Source organism: Mustela nivalis (assembly GCF_964662115.1).
Source record: "Mustela nivalis genome assembly, chromosome: 15".
NCBI lineage: Eukaryota > Metazoa > Chordata > Mammalia > Carnivora > Mustelidae > Mustela > Mustela nivalis.
In genome coordinates, this window is record NC_139034.1 from 21516370 (window position 1) to 21537377 (window position 21008).

Here is a 21008-nt window from a genome sequence, read left to right on the forward strand (position 1 = left end):
TTCTGCTACTGTATATAATAAGAGTCCCATTGAACTTTTTTGAGCTTTAATGCAATAGTCCAACAGGTAAGGAAATGATTTACTGTCTTACTGAGTTAATGGTGTTACTGCCACAGAATGGCTTCAAAGGGGATAATGTCTGAAAGCAACATAGACCAGCAAAACTGGCCCAGGAGGAGGAAAGTATAGAATGTGTGATAGAAGAGAGAGATGACAAATATCAACTAGAGCCTCAGAACCAGCCCCAGTACAGAGATTATGGCTTATTTCACTAACCCAGTTGCCTTCTTTCTGGAAATCACAAGTTACCTCCCTGAGGGGAATTCTGTGACTGACTGATTTGTACCTCTTTTCTGTGAGGAAGCAGTAAGGGCAATCTATTCTCACAACAATGGAAGCCTAATATTATGTCAAAGAAGCCACATATAATGGAAGGTTGCAAGCATATCTGAGGAGCACAAGAGGTCTTCTGCACTGGGCACATCTTATGTACTACTTCAGATTCTCACAGCCTCACCTGTCAATCAGCCCTTGGCTACTTGTTCTGTCTTAATCACTCCCACAGTGACCAATTCCTGACTCAGATGGTACGCCATACTGCAAGGCATATAATCTGGCTCTTTAGAAGGTCACAGTGATACATTCCATAAGTAGATGGTAGTTAATACCCCATGGGTTAGCTCTGTTCAATGGGAGACAAGAGGAAGGGAAGATGCTAGCAGATAAATTCTTTCCATACACTTTCTGATGGAATGCTCTGAGGCACAACTCTTCTGTAAAGCCTATTTGGAGCTGTTTCATGTGGCTAGAAACTGGCTCTGTTTGTGGAGCAGTGGCTGCTTCCTAATGAAGACCTTGTGTTACCTCCCATCCTTCCCTGACTTACTGTACTTTCCCTCAGTCTTGCTGCCCTCAGATTACCTCTCCAGGAAAGCATTAGCATTTAATCCTCACCTCAGGTTCTGTTTGATTTAAAAAAAAAAAAAAAAAAAAAAAAAAAAACCTGGGCTAAGTTTCATTTCATTGCACATTCCACCTAAAGTAAACCTCAGATCTGGCCCCCACTGTCATTTTCAATCTCATCACCTATGGTCCCCTTACACTCATTTTTGGTGATCAAGCAATTAGTTATTATTCATGGATTTCCAAGCTTACCACCTTTTTCACAGAATCATATATCTGCATCTACTCCTTCCTCTGCTTGGAAAGTGCTTTCCCACCCACTCCCTCTGGTGAACTCCCCACAATGACATGGGTGAAATCAGACAATAGTTAAAACTTCACTACAATTAATGAAAATGTTTAGAAGCCTCTCTTGAGTCTCCTTCCCTAATATTGAAAGATTAAAAATTTTAAAAAGCCATGTGTGATTGGATAAATACTTATTCTTCCTATTATGGTAAAAAAAAAAAAAAAAAGACCTTGAAATACAAGAAAATCACTATGGAGACAAGCTGAAATGTATTCCTTTATCAGCAAATGTAATGGAAAGATTCTCAGCAAACACTGCTGAAGATGTAAAGAAATAAATATTAAAATAAGTTACATATGGGGCACCTGGGTGGCTCAGTGGGTTAAGCCGCTGCCTTCGGCTCAGGTCATGATCTCAGGGTCCTGGGATTGAGCCCCACATCAGGCTCTCTGCTCAGCAGGGAGCCTGCTTCCCTTCCTCTCTCTCTGCCTGCCTCTCCGTCTACTTGTGATTTCTCTCTGTCAAATAAATAAATAAAATCTTTAAAATAAGTTACATATTATTGGTTTTCTATATAGATAGAGTAAAGTAAAGATATTGCTAAGAAAGAAGCTTATGATATTATTTGTCTGGTTTAAAAAAGAAATACAAAGATAACTCATTTTCTCATGAAAAATTAAAGAAAATATATTCTCAATGGTAACTTCTTTTTTTTTTTTTAAATCAGTAACCTAACCTTCCATCTTTTTTTTCTCTTTTAAGATTTTATGTATTTGACAGACAGAGATCACAAGTAGGCAGAGAGGCAGGCAGAGAGAAAGGAAGGGAAGCAGGCTCCCTGCCGACGAGCAGAGAGCCTGATGTGGGGCTCGATCCCAGGACCCTGGGATCATGACCTGAGCTGAAGGCAGAGGCTTTAACCCACTGAGCCACCCAGTCACAGTTACCACAATGGTAACTTCTTTAATAGAAACAATGATTTATGAAAATTTTTGCTTAATGAAATGGCTACTTTAAGTGGAATAAAAGATATTCTGGGATGAATTCATAGAGACATTTTCACATATGAAATCCTGTACTAAATCATTTATAGTCAAAATGTTCCAGCAAAGAAGTTGAAGCCAGAAGTGCACCAAGTGCTAGAGATGTCAAAAAAAAAAAAAAAAAAAAAAAAAAAAAAAAAGGAAGTTAGCTTTCCATGAAGACAAGATTTTTTTTTTAATTTTTTATTTTTTTTAAACATAAATTTTTATCCCCAGGGGTACAGGTCTGTGAATTGCCAGGTTTACACATGAAGACAAGATTTTAAAATAAGGACTCTTATACAAGATTTTGTAATGACATGAGAAATAACCACAGTAATCCTTTGAATGACAAAGAGGGTTTGCCCCCTATTTGTGACAAAATACATAAAAGATTTGTTAAATATAAAGGTATTACATGTCTTTTTTATATAAAACACCATGCTCCAAATTTGCCATCTTTTCCGGGATGATAGGTGGCTGCAAGGAAATGCTGTTTGGAAGATACTTTCAAATAAGTAAATACCCTTAATTGCTTCCTTCAAGGTAAAGCTGCCATTTTGACAATTTAGATTTTGATAATGAGTGAGAAAGTAACAGTTTCTTAAGAGAAACATACTCTGGAGAGAGTATTTTGAACAATGGAAGTTTGAAATTATTTCCGTTATTAAATGATCATATAACTGACAATAATGTATGTCACCTGTAACAATCCTCTCATGCGCTCACATTTTAAAAGTTGACAAAAAATTTTTCAAACCTGTTTCAAATTGCCCACATGTGGAAATTCAGTGAATCCACTTATAAAAATACATAAAATTCAGGACCTTTGGATGAGTTTGCATAAACAACTGACTGATATGGAAGACAGACAACTGGCAGGTGATTATAACTAAAATCTTTGCATAATTGGTGAATGGAACTGAAAAACCAGCATTGTGATCAAGCAGGCATAACCAACAATGTACATCTTCAATTTGGATATATGTGTCTTTGTGAGGTGTTTTTCTCCTGTGACCACCATTAAAAACAACTAGGGAAAGAAACTGAGTTTGTTTGATTATTGAGAGAGAGAGGGAAAGAGATTGAGAGCATGAGCAGGGTGAAGACTATACTTTCAGGGTGATGAGCAGAGGGAGAGGGCCAAGGAACCGCAGAGCCTGATGTGGGACTCAATCCCACAACCCCAAGATCATGACCTGAGCTGAAATCAAGAGTTTACTTACACACACACACACACACCCCAGAACATTATTCAGTCTTTAAAAGGAAGGAAATTCTGAACAAGCTACAATATAAATGACCTTAAACACACGTGATATGAAATAACCAGACATAGAAGGACAAATACATCATTCTACTTATTTGAAGTAGAGTAGTCAAAGTCATAGAGATAGAAAGTATAATGGTGATTGCCAGGGACTGGGGAGAATGAAAAGCTGTTGCTGAAGGGATAGAGAGTTTCAGTTTGGGAAGATGAAAAGTTCTAGAGATGGCTGTACAACAATGTAGATGCACTTAGTGCCACTGAACTGTGCACCTTAAAGTGGTTAACTTTTATATCTATTTTACCACAATAAAAATAATAACAAAATAATAAAAATGAGTATATGATTAAAATGTCCATAAATCTGAATGTCAGATGGAATGGATAGATGATGGAGCATTCTTCATCTCTGCACTACTGCACATGTTCAATTAAATGCTTGTGAAAGGAGAAAGGAGGAGAGAAGGTAGTCTACATTAGAATTAAGACATGAGGCATTATGTCCCATGTATCTCTTGGAAGGATACAAACACTGGGCATCCTGGGCAACCAGCAATATGTTCTCCTAGAACATGGAGACTTTTCTCAGCATCTAACCTTCCCTTCCCCATCCTCAAAAATTCTGTCCTTACAGTGTTTTCAAATTCACAACAGCTACCCAATTTGTAAATGTTAAATGGAACTTCTGATAACTGATAAGCCTGCCACAGTGAATATAGTGGGAAAATCCTTAACACCTTTCTTAAGCATGCAAAAAGAGTGGAATTCAAGCAAAAGTCTCTGTTGATGTCACGTAAGGAAGAAAAGGGAAGTCTATCCACATGCTTAACACCACCCACAGAAAGGCTCAATGTAATAAGTATCAAGTTTGCTGAACTATGATCTGGAGCCTAATTATGATGAATTAAAATAAGCAAACTTTGCTCATTTTTCTTCTCCCAAATTCTATGTTTGGGACCTTATTTTAATTGAAATCTTTGGAATTAAATATTATTAACATTGATACATACAATATGTGGTAACTGTTTTAAAAGACAATGAAGTTTAAAATCCTGCAATGCTCTCAACTTAAAGTATTATTCTATGCCTAGGGCAAACCTCAAAGACAACAGTCTCCTTTTATCAAAGATCACCTGGAAGATGGATAATATTTAATATGTGTGATGATAAATCAACAAAGAAAAAGAAATATCAAAAGGCTGCTGTTAGAATCTACAGTATCCCAGTGTTTAAACACTGAAAAAACCAATAAAATGTCATTTCACATTTAAAACAAGCATGCTAATCTCCAGATACAGAAGTTATAGGAATTCTTTCTTCCTTTAAAAGAAAAATGATATTCTGACACTAACTTCTTATATTAACATTAATGCATTTTCTTTACAAACGATGTCGGCAGCTCTGCTGGCTAGGAAACAAAATTTAAAAGCAAAGGAAGGGAATAAAATATGAATATGGGATGGAAGAACCCTTGCTTTGCCATTATTTTAAGATCTCCTCATTAGAAAGTGACTCTATGAGGACAGAAACCATATCATTTTGCTCATTTTTATATCGTCTCAATAATGCTAGCACATAGCTATTTTTATTTCATAAATATTTCATAAATATTTAAATGGATAAGTAAAAGTACAAAGTTAGGCATCCATTAAATGTATTTCAAAGAAAAGGTTGCCGAAAATAGGCCAAAAATTTGGTTAGTTACAGAAATGAAACCTCATCTCACTAGGATGACATGCATGATTAGTTAGTGGCAGAATTTTAACTCAGACTGGTGTCTTCATTCCTTTCTCCTAAAATTTGTGCTACAGCTTACAGGAGCAGAGTGAAGACTGCCCCTCTATGCTGTACATCAAGCTCTTCTCTAGCTCTTCTCCAACAGCTGAGACAGGAAATGAGACAAGGAAGGATGCGTGTCCAACTTTCTTCAACCACTAAGAATAAAGGGAGAGAGCAAAATGTCAACAGGACCAGAAGCAGATCTTGAAAGAACAAGAACATGGAGACTTGGAGACAAGAGGAAAGGAACAGAAAAAACCACCCTTATAAGATCAGAAGATTTAGTATCATCTCACAGCTCCCTTCATTTGATCTGAATTAATGTTCTCTGGGGTCCTTCTCAACACTAGTCTTCAACATGAAAGAACTGACAACAGTGCTAAATGTTTTTTCCTACACCAAATGTGTACCATATTATTGAGCCTAAAGGAGATGTATCACTATACACCAGGCCAGAACTAATGCTTCCTATAATTAAGATTTTACTTTTCCGACTACATACGTTTTGGGTAATAGATGCAGTTACATTCCAAGGCTTACTAAAATGACTAAACAATTTCTACTTTACTGAGAAAAAAAAGTTTCCATTTTTATTAAATGTTGGGGGCCAAGAAAAACTGGTAAAACACCGACGATATTTAGATGCCAAAGAAAATAGGGATATTGCATTTGCTTTTAAATAAGTTATAAAAAGAGATGATCTAGTTAGAAAGCATTGGTCAGTGTACATGGCAGAAAACCAATATTTGTCCTCTGTCCTGTCATCTCTTCAGTTTTAGTGGAGCTAATGCTGAGATTTATCATCAGTCATTACCCAAACCCATCTGTAGAATTTCCTAATTCGGTCATGAATGTAAGCACAGAGTTCAGGAAGCCCTCTCCCTCTATGTTGCAATTACTATTATTTTTTAAAAAGATTTTATTTATTTGACAGAGAGAAAGCATGGGTACAAGCAGGAGGAGTGGGAAAAGGAGAAGCAGGCTCCCTGCTGAGAGTATGGAGCCTGATGCAGGACTCCATCCCAGGACCCTGGGATCATGACCTGAGCCGAAGGCAGAGGCTTATTAACCAACTGAGACACCCAGGCACCCCTATCATTATTATTATTAAAAAGTTTAAAAGACTTAAAATTAGAATGATTTGTATGCCACCAGCTTTTCATACTCCCTTAATATCCTAATGTGAAGAGAATCTCCCAAAAAAGGGACCTTAATACAATTTTCCAGACTTTTTGGCACCTTTTTTTTTTTTTCCTCAAAGCACCTTGGGGAGAAAATGTCTCTCTCTTTACCTGTGTCAGAAAAGATACCTTAAGCCATTCTTAGCTTTACTTTCATAGTGGAAATCAATTCTCAGATTAAATCTGCCAGCAGTTTAAAATATTTCAGGTTAATTTAAGAATATAACATAAAATCCTAATTTGGGCTTGTAAATCTGAACCCTCACTGACTCTGCAGCTTTTTCCCTTAACTTCCCCCAGTTAAGCATCTAGAAGGTGCCCTGCTGTCTCTGCATACTGTCATTCCACTGCTTGCAAGAGTTCTTCCAGGGAATAGCAACTCCTGGTGCCCTGGCCAGTCAGGTCTCGGTTTCTCCAGCCTGTGTTTCCATACCTGTGCTTCCACCATGCCGCAGTTCTAGTAACTGTTCACTTCCGTCTTCACCTGCCTTCTGCATAATAGGTACTGTAAAAATGTTTGTTGGAATGGATGGATGAATGAAGAGTCCTCGCCTAACACAAGTGATGGGGATGGAGGGAGGGATTTAATGCCAACAGACGGTTAAAGAACACTTTGCTACTAAACTCTTGGTTTTCCATGTGACATATTGTGTAGCCTATTTAAATCACTAAGGAACTGGCCAGAACTCTACCCATTTATGGTAAGGAAAAAATTGTGCTTTTATTTTTAACCATATTAGACATATAAACAACCTATAGCATAAAATCTACATGCATATATTCTTCCATCCACTGGTGAGTCATTCATCTATGATTCTACTTTTCTATTACTACTAGATTCCCTTTCTTGACATTTGAGGAAACCAGTTAGTAAGAAACTAAATTTTTTTTCAGTATTGTAAGAATGTTTTTTAAGGGAAAAGAAAAATATTGATTCTAAATAAATATCAGACCACAGTAGAGTGGTACATTTATGCCTTATAAAGCAGGACATACAGGTCTGAATGGGTTCGGGATGTAGAAACTGGGACATTGTCCTATGCAAATGAACTAACAGTGCCAAAAGTCCATGATTGCATGCTTGCATGAAGCGTCCAAACCCTAACGAGCTCCCTAGCTATAGCCAAGAGCTGCAATCTGACAGGGCTGCCAACAGCACTACTGAACTGCTAATGGATTTTCCTGCTTCTCTGCTCAAGTACAACAGAAAGGTTGTGTGCTAAAACTTTTAATTAGTAAGAGGGAAGAAAAAAGACCTGCAATAATTTTCTGAAATCATAAACTAGGGGATTTACTTTTTACTTCCTCATCCCATTGATTTTGTTTCCCTCTTCAGTTTAATACAGTCCTGAAGTCTAATTTATGACATGTCCTAACTTATTATTTATATGGATTATGGTAATTAGAATCAGGACTGCATTTATGCATGAAGGAACTAACCATCTATTCGGTGTGACCACCTATATGATGTGCTTCCCTTCTCAAAAATAACACCACTTCCATCTGTTCTGAAAGTCTGAAAAACTGAGAGCTAGAATATAAAATAATAAAGGCCTGTCTTCTTGGAGAAGTCTGTTGGGTTTGGACTTATGCAATATAATACTTTATATTAAGAGTTACCAGTAACACAGGTATGAAGTCAGTTGATACTTAAAGGGTCAAATTGTTTTGGGAAAATAGAACTATACCCTTAAAGATTTCACCTACTTCCTAGTTTTCCTTAGTGAAAGAATTCACTAAAATTACACATGTACATAATTCATTTTTATCTGTCCATTTAATCTATCACAGTGCTAAGCACTCTATAACTGTGTGGTGAATTGAATAAATGAATGTTTTGACAGACATGATTTTAAATTGTTTAAAAACAAAATGAAGCAAAATCAGAACATTTTTCTACAAAAATGTTAGAATTGATTAGTGTTAAATGTGTCAGAAATTTTGCTTCACTGTGACTTAGAAGGATGGCCCTTGGAGTTATGGGATAAGCATCTTGGTATAATGCAGATCCACTACACTGAAAGAAGCAGGTCTAGTTTGATTCTGCTCTGAACATACAGATAGTACCTGACTGGTTTGTCCAATACCATATCTCTGTGCTACCTCCTAAGCAGAACACTGAATTAGGTATGATCTTTGCTTTTTACACACTGATTTAGCACTAGTTCTCCCTTCCTATTTCACCAATCCTGAGGCCAACCAAAGTATTTGAACTTGGAAATATTACTGATGACTCTTGAAAACACTTACTCCAAGACGTTGTGGTTGATTGAAAAATAACTTCCCAAAAGATGTCCATATCCTAGTCACTGGGACCTGTGAATTCTACTTTATTTGGGAAGCGGGTCTGTGCAGATTGAGATTAAGTTAAAGATCTTGAGGCAGGGAGGTTACGCTAGATGATCTCGGTGGATACTAAATGCCATCACATGTAACCTTGTAAGAAAGGAATGAGAGGGGCAACTGGTTGGCTCAGTTGGTTAAGCATTTGCCTTTGGCTCAGGTCATGTTATGGGGGTCCTGGGATCAAGACCTACTCTGGGCTCCCGGCTCAGTGGGGAGCCTGCTTCTCCCTCTTTCTCTGACAATCCCCCTCCTTGTGCTTTGTTACACTCTTTCTCTTAAATAAATAATCTGGGGGGGTGGGGGGAGAAAGAAAGGGACAAGAGACAGATACACAGAGGAGAAAGTCATGTGAAAATGGAGCAGACCCTGGACTGATGCAGCCAGCAGCCAAGATTGCCCGTTGCCACCAGAAGTCAGGAGGATCAACGGAGGGTTCTTCCCTAGAGCTGTCAGAGGGAGTGTGGTCTTGCTAACACTTTGATTTCAGACTTCTAGCCTCCAGAACTGTGAGAGAATTTCACTGTTGTTTTAAGTTATGCTGAGCCACCAACTTACCGGCAATTTGTTGCAGCAGGCACAGAAAATATGGTGCAATTTTCCCTCAAAGAAATTATAGACAAAGAAGTGCAATAATGCACGTTCATACATAACAACAGTATGAAGTAGCAAGTCACAAGTACAAAGGGTTATTCCTGAAAGTTTACTTCTGTAGAAATGTATAAGAAGGGGGGGTTAGAAGCCCTAACTGGTAATAGAAAGATCTCTTTGAAAAGGAATGAGTATTAATGATGTGATGAGCACTGGGTGTTACACATAACAAACGAGTAACTGAATACTACATCAATGTAGATGTACAATGCGGTGGCTAACTAAACACTAAAAAAAGTGCAGTTTTACTACAACATACTAGATGAGTGCCTAAAACTTACTGTGTTCAGTCTGAAACATACTAACTGTAAAATGTTGGCAAGACATACACATGACAATGAAATTTGGGAAGCAGGAAATGTGGGATGGCCCAAGAGAGAGGTTGGGGCTGGACATGTAGGTGGGAACATCATCCATAGATGTGATTGTTACAGCCAGTAGATTGGGTAAAATTTATGAGAGATAGGATACAGAATACTCATTCTTAAGTAGAGAGTGAAATATGGAGAATGTGTCTCTGGGAATGTAACAGAATTACCCTGGATTTTTCAAAGATATGCCATTGTGAGTCAAAGTGTTACTGACACATCCCTCAGATATGCTAAGGAGGAACAAGGCTGAGAGGAAATGGTATAGACAGAGGTTCCCAACCAGCATGTCCATGACACTATGCCTTAAATGGGCTGCAGGTCTATGGCAAGAAATTAACCTCTACAAGCTTCAGTACAACTAGTAGATTTTTTTTTTTCTAGTAGATTCTTGAGGGGTCAGAGGTCTCCAGTCTCTGTCAGTCATGAACAGCTTCACTGTGAAACTCCTTGCAGAGTGGCCAAAGCAGAGCAGGATCTGATGATGTACCCTGTGGAACCCTCATGGTTTCATAGTGGCCATCAAGAATTTGAAGAGATCGTTGGGGCACCTGGGTGGCTCAGTGGGTTGAGGCTTCGGCTCAGGTCATGATCTCAGAGTCCTGGGATCAAGCCCCGTATCGGGCTCTCTGCTCAGCGGGGAGCTTGCTTCCCCCTCTCTCTCTGCCTGCCTCTCTGGCTACTGGTGATCGCTCTCTCTGTCAAATAAATAAATAAAATCTTTTTAAAAAAAGAATTTGAAGAGATCATCATTTTAAAAGTCTTGCTTAGAGGAAGACAGACTATAAGAGGCTCTTAACTATAGGAAATAAACTGAGGGTTGCTGGAAGAGAAGTAGGTGGGGGGATGGGGTAACTGGGTAATAGGTATTAAGGAGGGCACATGATGTAATGAGCACTGAGTGTTATATGTAACTGATGAATTACTGGACTCTACATATAAGACTAATGATACAATGTATGTTAACTGATTGAATTTAAATAAGTTATAAAAAAGTCTTGGTGAGGAATTGCAAGCCATCCATGTTCATTCTATGAGGTCAGCATTAACCTGATACCAAAATCAGATAGAGACTCCACTAAAAAGAAAACTATAGGCCAACATTCCTGATGAACATGGATGCAAAAATTCTCAATAAAGTACTAGCAAACCAAATCCAACAGTACTTCAAAAGAATCAACAACCACAATCAAATGGGACTTATTCCTGGACTGCAAGGGTGGTTCAATATTCACAAATCAGTCAATGTGATACACAACATTAATAAAAGAACCCATATGATTTTTTCAATTGATGTAGAAAAGGTATTTGATAAAGTACAACCATCATTCTTGATATAAAACCAAGTATGGATAGAGGGAACATACCTCAATGTCATAAAGGCCATATTAAAAAACCCACAGCTGATATCATCCTCAGTGGGGAAAAACTGAGAGCTTTTCCGCTGTGGTCAGGAACAAGACAGTAGTATTTAACATACTACTGGAAGTTCTAGCCATAGCATTCAGACTACACAAAGAAACAAAAGACATCCAAATTGGCAAGGAAAATGTCAGACTTTCACTATTTGCAGATGACATGATATTCTACATAAAAAACCCAAAAGACTCCACCCAAAACCTGTTAGAACTGATATGTGAATTCAATAAATCCACAGGATACAAAATCAATGTATAGGAATCTGTTGCATTTCTAAACACCAATAATGAAGCAGCAGTAAGAAAAACCAAGGAATAAATCCCATTTACATTTGGACCAAAAACCATAAGATACCTAGGAATAAACTTAATAAAAAAGGCAAAGGTAAAAAGATCTGTACTCTGAAAACTAGAGAACACTTATGAAAGAAATTGAAGATTACATGAAGAAATGAAAAAATAGGGGCGCCTGGGTGGCTCAGTGGGTTAAGCCGCTGCCTTCGGCTCAGGTCATGATCTCAGGGTCCTGGGATCGAGTCCCGCATCGGGCTCTCTGCTCAGCAGGGAGCCTGCTTCCCTGTCTCTCTCTCTGCCTGCCTCTCCGTCTACTTGTGATTTCTCTCTGTCAAATAAATAAATAAAATCTTAAAAAAAAAAAGAAATGAAAAAATATTTCATGCTCATGGTTAGAAGAACAAATATTGCTAAAATATCTATATTACCCAAGGCAATCTACATATTTAATACAATCCCTGTCAAAATACCAATAGCATTTTTACAGAGCTAGAATAAACAATCCCCAAATCTGTATGGAACCACAAAAGACCCCAAATAGCCAAGGCAATTGTGAAAAAGAAAAGCAAAGCTGGAGGCATCACAATTCCAGACTTCAAGTTGTATAACAAAGCTGTAGTGATCAAGACAGTACGGGACTGGCATAAAAATGGACACACAGATCAATAGAACAGAACAGAAAATCTAGAAATGAACCCACAACTATATGGTCAATTAATCTTCGACAAATCAGGAAAGAATATTTAACGGAAAAAAAGACAGTGTCTTCAACAAATGGCATTGTGAAAACTGGGTAGGAACATGCAAAAGAATGAAACTGGACCTTCTTACACCATACACAAATTCAAAATGGATGAAACACCTAAGTGTGAGACAGGAAGCCATTAAAATCCTAGAGGAGAATACAGACAGTAAACTCTTTCACATCGCTTATAGCAACTTCTTACTACATATGTCTCCTGAAGCTATAGAAACAAAATCAAAAATAAACTATTGGGAATACATCAAAATAATAAGCTTCTGCATAGCAAAGGAAAACAATACAACTAAAAGGCAGCCTATAGAATGGGAGAAGATATTTGCAAATGACATATATGATAAAGGGTTGGTATCTAAAATATTAAAAGAATTTATCAAATTCAACACCCCAAAAACAAATAATCCAATTTAAAAATGGGCAGATGACATGAACAGACATTTTTCCAAAGAAGATATACAGATGGCCAACAGACACATGAAAAGATGCTCAACATACTCATTATCAGGGAAATACAAATTAAAACTATGATGAGATATCACCTAACACCAATAAGAATGGCTAAAATTAACATGGGAAACAACAGGTGTTGGTGGTAGTGGTGAGGACGTGGAGAAAGGAAAATCCTCTTATATTACTGGTGGGCATGTGACCTGGTGTAGTCACTCTGGAAAACAGTATGGAGGTTCCTCAAAAAGTTAAAAATAGAACTCTCCTACAATCCAGCAATTACACTGTTTACCCAAAGGACACAAAAATATTAATTCAAGAGATACATGCACCCCAATATTCATAACAGCATTATCAACAATAGGCAAATTATGAAAACATCGCAGATGTACATCAACTGATGAATGGATAAAGAAGATGTAGTATATACATAGACACACATATACACGTACACAATGGAATATTACCTAGCCATAAAAAATGAAACCTTGCCATTTGCAGTGTTTTTGATGGAGCTAGAGACTATTATTCTAAGCAAAATAAGTCAGTCAGAGAAGATAAATACCAGGTGATTTCACTCATATGTGGTATTTAAGAAATAAAACAAACATGGGGGAAAGGGGGAGGAGAACCAAGAAACAGACTCTTAATTACAGAGAAAAAAAAACTGATGGTTACCAGAGGGACAGCGAGGGAGATTAAGGAGGGCAATTGTAATGAACAGCACACATTGTCTGTAAGTGCTGAATCACTAAATTCTACATCTGAAACTAGTATTATACTGTATGTTTAACAAACTGGAATTTAAATAAAAACTTGGGAAGAAAAAGAATTGCAAGCCATTCAAGCATAAAACTATTGTAAAGAAGTTACAATCACAGATGCAGACTCAATAAAAAGTTTGAAAATGCTTTGGAAGGTTTTCATTCTATTTTTCTTATCATACATATGTAATATGAAGAAAATACAAGTTGTTTTCTGCTAAATCTCCCACACAGCCACCTCCAAATCCCCTCCTGTTTACCCTCAGTGTCCTATATTATTATTTAACTGTGTGGGCCATGATATAAAAAAGGTTGAGAGGCACTGATAGAAACAAGTGCTATAAAATCAAATCTTTCTGGAATATCTACATTATAAGAGAGGAGGCAGTGAAGAGTAGGTATCCAGCATTTGGGAACCAAGCCCTGCCTCAAAAGGTATAAAATTCCCCAAAGGAAATGGATTTAGATGCTGGGCCATCAAAACAGATAAGACTTGTCCAAAATAGGTGAGGACTGCCAAATGTCATAGAAAAGTAGAAACAAAGAAAAACATCTACTGGATTTGATAATTAGAAAGCACTACAAGGGGCGCCTGAGCACTACAAGGGGCTCAGGTCATGATCTCAGAGTCCTGGGATCGAGTCCCGCATCGGGCTCTCTGCTCAGCGGAGAGCCTGCTTCCCTCTCTCTCTCTTTCTGCCTGCCTCTCCATCTACTTGTGATTTCTCTCTGTCAAATAAATAAATAAAATCTTAAAAAAAAAAAAAGAAAGCACTACAAATATTAGCAAGGTCAGTGACAGGAAAGGTTAGAAAAGGCCACACATGATAGTTGTCTTTCTGATCTCCCTGATATGAGGAAGTAGTGATGCAACATGGGGGCTTAAGTGGGTAGGAGAAGAATAAATGAAACAAGATGGGATTGGGAGGGAGACAAACCATAAGTGACTCTTAATCTCACAAAACCAACTGAGGGTTGCTGGGGGGAGGGGGTTTGGGAGAAGGGGGTGGGATTATGGACATTGGGGAGGGTATGTGCTTTGGTGAGTGCTGTGAAGTGTGTAAACCTGGTGATTCACAGACCTGTACCCCTGGGGATAAAAATATATGTTTATAAAAAATAAAAAATTAATAAAAAAAAAAAGAAAAGAAAAGGCCACACAACAGGGAATTGGGGCACAGATGGGAGAAGGTATAGACAGGAAGAATAAACTTCCCTTTTAAAAAGGTGATTGCTAGAAAAGTAGTGGAAGTGGAAGGGATCAAGATCAGGGGATGTCAGACTTGAGTATGTTTCTATCATAAAGGTAAATAGCCAGCCCAGAGGCAAATTTAAAGATGAGATCTTTGTAACTGCAGACAAAGGCATACACTTGATAGACAAAGTTCCTGAAGAAGCTGGAGGAAATGAAATTGAGCCCAGGTAGAAGAATATATCTTGGATAGATGTCCACTGGTGCAAGAGAAGGCAGACAAGGATGGTGCAAATAATTTTATCAATTGGAAATTAGGAAGTTAAGGTGGCTGTGCCTGGGTTATCTTTTTTCTCTGTTTTCCAGGGATATAGATAGAGACATATTAGAAATGGAAAAACTGGGTTTGGCAATTAGAAGGTCGTTCATGACCTCCGCAAAGGCAGTTTTAGTGCTTCATTGAGCAGCAGTGAATGGGGTGCTAGACTAGATGTCCTGAGATAGAAGTCCCTGATTTTAGATATAGCTTTTTACTGAATTAGTTCTTCGTGAGTGAAGATTAACTTTTTGGGACTTATTTTGGGACTTATTAACTTTGGGATTTATTTCCTCATAATGAAAGTGCTGGAAAAAATGATGACTTCAGGGGCGCCTGGGTGGCTCAGTGGGTTAAGCCGCTGCCTTCGGCTCAGGTCATGATCTCAGGGTCTTGGGATCGAGTCCCGCATCGGGCTCTCTGCTCAGCAGGGAGCCTGTTCCCTCTCTCTCTCTGCCTGCCTCTCCATCTACTTGTGATTTCTCTCTGTCAAATAAATGAATAAAATCTTTAAAAAAAAATGATGACTTCAGCCATGTCCAACACTTACAATATTGTCTACTATATATAAGGCACAGGGTTGGCCAAGTATGAAATAAAAAGATATAATAAGAGGCAGGGATTGGGTCCTCAAGGGCACTGTCACCTCCAAAGCAAATTAATACTAGTAATAATTCATCTTATTCCAAGAAGTGTTTCTTCCTGGATCAAGGTCAGCTGTCACTTGAAAAGGCCTGAAATTTATATTTGAATGGAAAAAGAATGTGACCAACTTCTAGCATGATTTTTAGATGTCCTCATTGAACTGAAAATTTCAAGACCTTTGGCTACCTAATAAGGTTATTTCTCAATGTGAGAAATCTGAGAAAGAAATGAGTCACATATTTAGAGATCTAAAAAAGTGGGAAAACTTGGTATTAATTTGAATACCATGAGTATTTTCTGATTCTGTCCCTTGGATGTTTAGCACAACATGCTAAATGGAAAGTTGTGACTGCACATGTTACATTTTTTTAAAGATGAAATAGACTGTGCCAACTCCTGAGCTAAAGGAACAGAAAATAAAGACACACATAATAAAGACTGTCGAAATTTGGTATAAAAAAAGAGATGTATTATGTTATCTGATACATCTTCCCATCAACAGGTTCATTATAATGCATTCTTTTGTTCCATCCTATTCAGAATCTCTAGCTGTCTGTTTGTACATTGATCTTGCACTTCCCACCACAAATCTTAGAAACATTGACAAGCATCTTCCCATAGTCTAAAATGCTTCAGTATGAGGAGGAGGACATTTCTATTGCTTTCATCTTCATTTAAAAAAAAAATGCTCACGTGGCTAATTTGTTCAGTTATTAGTCTTTGGTATCTTGTCACTCCTTATGACTATAAGGATGTCTATGCTGAGTTCCTGTACCCAAAAGGATTTTTAGTATAGCTCCGATTAGATTCAAAGTGCTACCAAGCTCTTTGTAGAAGAAAAAGTATGTTAGGAGTACAGATTATTCCAGAGGTGTGTCCACACCATTCTAATCCATTATTATCAAGATGTACGATCACCCACAATTGGTAATTAATTCTCTATTGTGGCAAGTTAGTTTGTGATCTTTTACTTCACCTCCTCCCAAAGTCCCTGCTTCTATGTCAAACACTTCTAAGACTCTCCCTAAGGGCATCCAGTTGCTTCCTTATTTCATGTCCAACACATGACTGTGTTGAATGAGAGGCAGCTGGGCAGCCAACGGACTGCAGAATTGAGTTCAGAAGACCTGACTGTAAGCCCCTCTCCTGCCACTTATTTGCTGTGTAATGTTTATCAATTACTTAATCAGAAGCTCAAATAATTCCTCTATAAAAGAACAATTAATAAAACCCACCTGATCTCTATCATGGTGCTGCTATGAAGAAGAAAACGAAACAGATGATACAGAACATTTTATAATCTGCTCTTACGACCTGACTTGCTATGGTGGGACAATAAAGGCAAGCAACCTGAGCACTGGTTTTCTTCCCAAAGTGGACCAGACCTTTCCTTCTGCCTGGACTGCTTCCTCTTTTAAGCAAGACCACCTGGGACTATCCCTTGAAGGTAAATGGATTCAGGCGACAACCCTGCTTCTTACACATCTATCCTTACATTCTGGTATCTCAGGGTGGGGCACTGGGGCTGGGATTTTTTCTGTTCTGGAGCCTTATTAAGTATGGAAGTTAGAACAGCAATTTTAAGCAGGTTTTTATTTTCTATATAAAAACACTGTTCAACAAGGAATTATTGGTGTTCACATCAAACAAAATTATGACATTTAAATTGATCAAAGCCGCCTGTTTCTGTTGAATGTATATATTAGTCAGTGCACAACTCCATCTCATTTCAGAATCTGATATGAGACCAAACCCAGTCCAAGAGTAGCAGAACATGACAGACTACTGGAATTTTTCCCAGCAAAAGTCACTGCTGTTACCTCTATATAATCTGATGAGCTTCAATTAAAACTCCTGAAATAAATTTTCAAATATTCTGAACCCTTAGTCAAATTAGAATTCCAGTGATAAACAAATTTCCTATGCTAGTCAAGATCAGTTTATGACTATGTATCTGTCCCTGGAGTAAAAACTGAACCATCACAACTTCAGAAAATAGCATCCAGTATCACCAGTATGAATTGCCCTATTAGTATATACCTGACTGCAATGATAGAGCTATCTCCTCAAAAATCAATGTTTTTTAAAAAAAGTTACCCAATTAATCTTTTACAAATAATATGAGACATTTTATGATATATTACAATACACAATTGCTTCTTTTAGAAAGTATTTTAATTTTTTCGATTTCATTTTCACCACATGGTTCAAAATAAATAGCATTCAATTACAAACAATGTTGTCAGATGTATTACCCAATTTTAACTTCAAATTACTGTCCCTATATCACAGATAAGGTCTCCAAGTCGTAGCATAATGCTGGTGCAAAAAAGATTTCTGAAGGAATCAATCAATCAATCAATCAATCAGTTTTAAGTGACCTGCCCAAACTTTAATAGCTAGGAAGGTCAGATTTGAGCCTATATAATTTTGGCCCACTATTCTTTACACTGCATCATACCCCCTCTGCTCTTGCTAACAAAAAAGTTTAAGCTAATTGTCACATACATATAGATTCACAAGCACTTGATTATGCTTCCTCTTGAGCACATATGGAAGTGTTGATTCCAGATTCTAAGAGAATATACTCAAATGTAGTTCATTATGATTAAGAACTAGAAATTCTCGGGGTGCCTGGGTGGCTCAGTGGGTTAAAGCCTCTGCCTTCGGCTCAGGTCATGATCCCAGGATCCTGGGATTGAGCCCCACATCGGGCTGTCTGCTCCGCGGAGAGCCTGCTTCCTCCTTTCTCTCTCTCTCTGCCTACTTGTGATCTCTGTCTGTCAAATAAATAAATAAAATCTTTAAAAAAAAATTATAAAAAAAAAAAACCTAGAAATTCTCGGGGCTCCTGGGTGGCTCAGTGGGTTGGGCCGCTGCCTTTGGCTCAGGTCATGATCTCAGGGTTCTGGAATCGAGTCCTGCATCGGGCTCTCTGCTCAGCGGGGAGACTGCTTCCTCCTCCCTCTCTCTCTGCCTACTTGTGATCTCTCTCTGTCAAATAAATAAATAAAATCTTAAAAAAAAAAAAGAAAGAACTAGAAATTCTCTTGTCTTTATCTCTTCCCTAGATATGCTCCAAAAAAAGTGTAAATTTTACATTTCAAAACAGATTATTCCCTTATTCCAATACTAGAACTTTTACCATTGTTGGGAATCCTGTCAAATCACATGGAGCCATGTAGCTGCAGGCTCAGGAGTTAGGTGGGAAGGTAATTCATCAATAATTGCTTTAGAAATCAGCCAGATATGTTATATACCTTGTGCATCCCTTTCTCAGTAAAATATAGTGTAGGAAGGATATAGCAATCATGGAATAAAGAGACTTCACTATCCTTCCCACAGAGCAAAATTTCTTCCAAAATCTGAAGGCCATAATTGAAAGGACTCCTCTATCAGGCTATTGCTAGATGTGATATTATAATATCATCACACTAAAGAGAGAGAATAGAGTATAAAGCATGATGAGGAATACAATGACCACTAAGAAGGCCAGGAGTCCAGTTCTTAGCCCTCTTCATATTTTAAGTATAATCACAAAACAAACTGGGCAGACACCAAAGTGAAATAAAGTATACCCTGACATATCTTTATTATTACATATCTTTATGTACCACATATCTTCCACAAAATAATGACCTATTTTCTCTTGCACTAAGATCAGGAAAAGCCAAATAGCACCACATTACCTAATGAGATCACACCCTGAAGAATATAACTTCTAGCACACCCCATTTGTTGACTGGCACTGAAAAGCCGGTAAGATTTTACCTTACGAAAAAAAAAGATAATCAACAATTTGTATGTATTACATTCATTTTTTAAAGCAACAGAATGCTGAGATCAATTTTCACGTTTTTACTCACACATTCTTAGACTCAGAGTGAGGGTTAGGACTCACAACCAATTCTTGAAACATATGGGTCGAGTGGGGTATTAATGAAGCCCTAACTATGACATTGATAATCTTCATAATCAGTCACCAAACACATTGGATCCACTGCGATGTAGTTATTAAAGACATTCAAGAGTGGAAATGTATGATTTTTCATTTTGCCAGGGAACTTATAAGAAATGTATCTTCTATCCCACCGTCTCTGCCACTATAAAATGCAGAGAAACACTCCATATTTCTGTTGCTCACTTCCATGTGATGCTACCCTGAACACTGCAAAGCCTTGAGCTGTACATATATTTTCAGGGTTCCTCTAAGGGGTGGGCTGTGCTGGGAGAATGCCTGAGAATCACAGACTTATGTAGTTTTCAACTGAAAATTCCTTGCCAGTTTCCTGGACTGGGGATGTGTGCAGCCCTATAGTAAATGAGTGAAAGGGCTATGGCAAGTCTAAACTGGATCCTCACTTCCATACGGAGTCTCCTTTCCCTGGCCCCCTACACACAGAAAAAAAGGAACAGACGTCATACTTAATATTGGTTCATCCCTGATCTTTTAAAAACCGATGCTGATTGTCAAAATTGTAAAGATTTATTTTTAAAAGTCAAAATCAGAGATTAAGTTCATATACCTTTTACCAGGAACAAGGGTTTAATATGCTATGTCCTAACTGAGCAACTTAAAAATATTTATATACACTTAGGTGAAAGATAAATTACTTTGGTTATGATGTTTTCTAGCCAATTAAAGATTTAGCAGAAAACTTTGTTTAAACGTTTGTTGTTTTACATAATTTTACACTCTATTAGTTTTTCCCTACCTTAAAACATATGGCATATTAAAACTGCTCTATGACAGGATTACATAGTTCACAGGAAGAGTAGGAGATGGTACTGTGATGAGTATTATACAAGGTGTTAAGAGAGTGTAGACTAGAAGCAGAGGATGCCCATCAAATTCAAAGGGGTTAAAGGTGCAGGTAGAGAGTTTCTATATTTCTAAGACAGTGGTTCTTAATGTTCTGATGTCTGTGAATCCCTTCCCTGCCACATTGTATACACAGATGAAATTCTGCATATAATTCCATCTGAAGCTATCTATGGAAACTGGGTCATGTATTCTAAACTCTTAAAGTTCCTTTATTTATGAAATGTATAAAAACTAATTTACTTCCCATTTCCCATTTCTCCAAAGGGTGACATACAGGAAACAAAAAGAACTTCCTATCTTCATTTCTAATTAATAAAGCATTAATTTTAGTCTTGCATTTGCTTAGTTATTTTTCTTCATAAAATATTTATTTAAAGATGCTTTTTAAATTCCTCTAAGATCCCAAAAAGCAGGTGGGGAAAGCAGTGTTAATTTATACTTCATAGGTCAGGCAACAGAGAGCATGGTAAGTTTCAGAGATAAAACTAGAAACTCTTTGCCCTCTGGCTTCGCTTTCTTTCTGCTAGGTCAGCTTTCAAACTGC

At 37.6% G+C, this 21008-nt stretch overlaps 1 long non-coding RNA gene across 1 annotated transcript in view; it reads right to left on the reverse strand.

Annotated features, from left to right (window-relative positions):
• Positions 1-5078: 5078 nt before the first annotated feature.
• The window catches only part of LOC309848865, a 42491-nt gene continuing 26561 nt past the window's right edge, over positions 5079-21008 (reverse strand). Inside the window, exon 3 of the long non-coding RNA XR_014303345.1 lies at positions 5079-5415. This is a non-coding gene — a long non-coding RNA (uncharacterized lncRNA). The remainder of the gene's footprint in view (positions 5416-21008) is intronic.